We start from the raw sequence: 4,882 nt of genomic DNA, 5'->3' as shown, positions 1-4,882 counted from the left end.
CCTACCAGAGATTTGAATTTCACTGAATTTTAACTATTAGTTTATTACTTTTGCCAAATGACATGACACATGGCCTAGACCAGATGAGTAATAACATCAAAAATATAAAATAATAGTGATCTTTCACTGAGTATGTAATATGTGCTGAGAAAAGCTCAGTACTTTACATAAGTAAAGTAAGTTCAGTCCTTTCAACAACTCTAGATAGGGATAAACAAAGTAGTGCTTAGAGAAGCCAAGGAACTAGAATAAAGTCTTATAATTAGGAAACACAAACAAACAAACAAACAAACAAACAAACCAAACCAAACCAAACCATATCTAACTCATGGCTCATGCTTTAAAGAAACATCTGATCCATAAAAATTGTAGATGTGCTTATTATTGGTAAGAACAGGTGCCAGTTTCCATCTTAAGTTATCATTTTTTTTAAGCCTTTGAGTCTGCAGCTTCTTTATTTTAAGTTATGCATATCCAGACTGGGTTTGGAGACGTTGAACACACTAATTGGCTTCTGATTTTAAAACCACATTTGCAAGCATATGTGCCTCGTGCACGTCGGTTAGAGTTTTGGACACGTACCACAGGCCAGCACTTGGGCCTTCACATCGCTGCTCTGCAAACAGATGGTAAATCTCTTGCTGATTTTCAATTAAGTGATTTTTTTTTCCAGAAGCATTTGAAGTACTAAGCATCCAGAACATTTGGACACATGCACATGTAATATTATGGAGGCAGCAAATACATGTTTGATGATTTAGACTAAAGTTTAGGTAGTTTCTGGACTGATGACTTTTTTCTCTAAGGTTTCCATACTTAATTTCTCATTGCTTCTCCCATTTAGGCTGGGTTTTAGTAAAGTCAGTGCTAATCTACAGTGTAGCTTTTATCTGACTAACCTGACTGTTTACATAACTGCAAATTGGCTAATGGAAAAGTCATTTAAATGTTGTATCTCAAACATCAAAGGGAGCGCTTGTGTTTCCTTCAATAATACATTTTACAATCAAAAGACATGCACTGTTCACTTTGGAGGTCAAAATTTGGAAGTTAATACTGCATTTGATTGTAACCAAAAATCATATTATTGTAAATAAAGTATATGATTTTCAATTCAATAACTATATAAGTAGGAAAAATAGGGGAAATGAAGAATTCGGCCACAATATCATGTTAAAGTAAATCTTTGTATCTCCTACCAGCTCTATTATTTTTCTTTCAATCATCTTTACTGATAAGAACTGATCATAAAATAAAGACCAAGAGACTTAATAGAAGTTTCCAAAACAACACAGATAATGGAGGAACTTAAACCTTGATGTGATTAATGTTAAGCGCCAATTCCACCACATGCTGAATGGTCCTTATGGACTGCCAATTGTGTAAACATAATTATAGTATATTCCAATATCAACGCTACCTCATAATTGTTTGTCCTCACAAGGACAATACAACATAGTAACATGCTATTCTGGGCCTCTATTTACTAGAGAAATTGGGTAAAAAAGTGGTAATAGTAGATAATTCAGAATGATATATAAATCAAACATGCACGGAATTGAACGGAAGTGTGTATTCACACACACACACACACACACACACACACACACCCATACACACATCTTTATATTTGCAAGCACTGTCTACAATATACATACTACTACACTTGAAAACCTGTGAGAGGGCTGTGAAAGTAGTTTCAGTGTAAGAATTACCAGGATGTATACAATACTAACATTTATTTAAGATCTATGAATGTTGAGCCTTCTCAGTTGAAGAACTTTTGTTTCATAGTGGAAAGAGGTTTTGGCTCTGACCAAGATGGAAGGGAAAGAAAGGCTCAATGTGAGTAGAGCTGCAAAGCAGGTATGCCTCAGTGCCCCCAGTTGTAACATCAGATCCTTCTCACAGTTTACCTGACGGTATTATGCCTGCTCCATTTGTATCCTCCAGGAACTATGATATCTACACCATCAGCACTAATCTATTAGTTATGCTGTTGAACATTTTGGAGAAAGTTTAAATTGATGTCAAAATATTTCAGATGTACAAAAATGCATAAAAATATAAAAATACTCTATATCCACTATTAAATAAAACTTAGAGTAAAATCCTCCATCATTGATTGTATTCCTCTTCCACATAGCGGTAGTTGAAATTCTGAATTTGTATTTATTACTCCCTTGCATTTTTTATATTATCTCCTTTACATTTTACTATGTCTATATCTTGAACAATTGTGAATAAACTAGAACTATTCATATCAACATAAATGTGTCTTAAAAACATAATTTTAAGGACAAGATAAAAGAAGCTAGTTGGTAACAAACAGGTAGTGTATAAATGGGTAGTCATATGAAATTTTGCTTATTTTTACAAATATGTATACACATTTTATATTTTTCTATGTCTTTCCTAGTTTCTACTACATGTGGCTTGCTAAACAATGCATAGCATTTATTTAACAAAAATTCTACTCCCTGCTTACACTCATTAATAGAGTCACGTGAACTTGATTCTATGACTTACCAACAGTGAGTGACCTACCCAATTACTGTCCTTACTATCTTGGATCCCTTGGAGGGAGTAGTATTGTTCTCTCCCGGTTTTCTGATATCTGACATTGTGTCATGGCATCTAAGAGCTTTATGTACCAAAATGTGCTTTACTTTTGAGGGTTTGGATGTGTGTGCGCGCGTGTGTGTATGCGTGTGTGCTTGTGTGTGTGTGTTATTGTCATTCACACTAGCTGTTCATTCTGTTTCTGTTGCTGCCATTCTATCACTATCTGAAAGAATATATATTTAGACATTTTAAATCTTCATCATCTGGTCTCTGTTGTATAACATAATATACAGAATAATATCTGCTCACCAATTTTACTTGCCTTCAGGATCTATTTTACCTAAGCCTCACGTCCTCTGATATATACATATATAAAATAAAAATATTTCTCTGTTAAACAGCCCCCTTACAGCTTTAGCACAAAGATCTTCTTAAGGTATGAAAGACCACCTAAATTAAACCTTATTAATCTGGGTTGCTGCCATTTCTCGTCCTCAGTTTTTGTCACAAAAGCAATCATTGTGCAATCCCTTTTTTATAGAAGCACATCTAAGACAGAGAATAACATAAATAATTATATTGAGTATCCTATGTAAGAATAGGAAACAATAATTCAAAGAAGGAAAAACCCCGTGGGCTGGAACCCGCAGAACTGCGAGGTGTTGGGATCAGCTGTAAAGGAAAATGAAAAGGAATTCCCCAGAAGTCACTTCACTCTTCTAACCCACTGTTTTCTGCTGCCTTCATGGGCTTGAGTCTGTGAAAATCCTGGGTGGGTGAGATATCTATCCCTCACCACAGCTGCACTAGGGCCAGGTGACTCTACATGAAATCCACCTTTATACTGGATGATGGCTGGCACTGTGCTCGGAGTAGGGGCCGGTGTGTTCCTCTTAGCCCTGCTGTGCGTGCTGTTGTCCAGAGCCGCCGGGGTAGCCAGGTTCTCTGTCCTGTTTGTGTTCCTCGGTGCTCTAATCATCACGTCGGTTCTGCTGCTCTTCCCCCGAGCCAGTGAAAGCCCAGCCCCAGAGGTCGAAGTGAAGATTGTGGATGCCCTTTTCATTGGCCGCTAGGTTCTGCTGGCCTTCCTCACGGCTGTCTTCCTCGGGGCTCTCTTCTTGGTTCTAACTCATCATACTCTGGAGCCAGTCTATGCCAGACCACTGAGGTCCTGCTGAGCCCTACTGGTGAAAACCAAGACCCGGTTCTCTCCGTCGCTTGGTGTCACTGGTGAGCAGCAAGACGCTGTTCGGAGCCTTGTTTAGACAGCCTTCATGCCTGGAGATCAGGTGAATATCCAGCCATCACTGAGACGAATCTCTTGAGTCCTGGTTTCCAGACACCGGGCTGCAGAATTGTCTCTTTGGAGACAGATCTCACCAACTTGAGAGGGATATTGCTGTCTTCTTAACACCTGTCCCTTGGGTTCTCCATCTGTTTTGTAAGGGAAATAGTAACGGTAATCTGCTCAGAGTAGATTTTCAATCAAGACACCAGTAAGTGGATTTGGGGAAAAGATGCACTTGGCTTCTGCTATCCAGCAAATGGAAAAAAAAAAAGATCCTTTTGATAATACATAAAATTCTTAGTCATGAGGTTGGGCTCGTTTGGGAAGGACAGGCACTCAACACTCAAAAGGTTATTTTAATGTGATGATTTAGAAGCCTTACGGAGGTATTGGTTATCGACCATTCTGTGCATATCATGCCACAGAAGTCACTACAGGTGGTGATGTCACTGCCCTCTGCTCTAATAAAGCTATGCATACCAACCAAAAAAAAAAAAAATCAAAGAAGAAATAATACCACTGAAGAGTTGATTTTACAAACCCTAAAAGGAATGTCCCATTAGAATGAAATGATATGAAAACCCAAGTTACCCATAACCCATATTAAAAGTCCCCTTCTCTTTTGAGAGCAGAAATAATCACCTCGGACACATATACTGAGCAGATGTAATAAAGAACAATAACATAGAATTGAAGTGCTTTTGGCCATTCGGTCAGGCCTTCTGTGGATGAGAGGCACATACTATTAGTCCTTGCTGTCCCCATTGCTATGTAATGTCAGTTTAATGTAGGTTAGTGCACTGTTCTGCTGCTCCATTTAAATTAGTCAAAGTTGTATTTTGAAATGCATATGTAAATACAGTCAATCTTGGGGAAATTTGATAACAATGTTACAGAAGTAAATTTAGCACTAAGAAAGTTGTTGTTTCACTAGTAGTAATAGATGTATTCTTAACATAATCGAGTAGAGACAAAATGAAAGAATGAATGGGATATATGTAAAGAAATATACTATTTGTTTTTCCTTTA

At 37.5% G+C, this 4,882-nt stretch overlaps 1 pseudogene; it reads left to right on the top strand.

Moving 5' to 3' along the window:
* Positions 1-3,206: 3,206 nt before the first annotated feature.
* LOC109459736 (transmembrane protein 218) lies at positions 3,207-4,087 on the top strand (annotated as a pseudogene).
* The last annotated feature ends 795 nt before the right edge of the window (positions 4,088-4,882 follow it).

Source organism: Rhinolophus sinicus, linkage group LG07 (genome assembly GCF_036562045.2).
Source record: "Rhinolophus sinicus isolate RSC01 linkage group LG07, ASM3656204v1, whole genome shotgun sequence".
NCBI lineage: Eukaryota > Metazoa > Chordata > Mammalia > Chiroptera > Rhinolophidae > Rhinolophus > Rhinolophus sinicus.
This window is presented reverse-complemented; position numbering and strand designations above follow the sequence as displayed.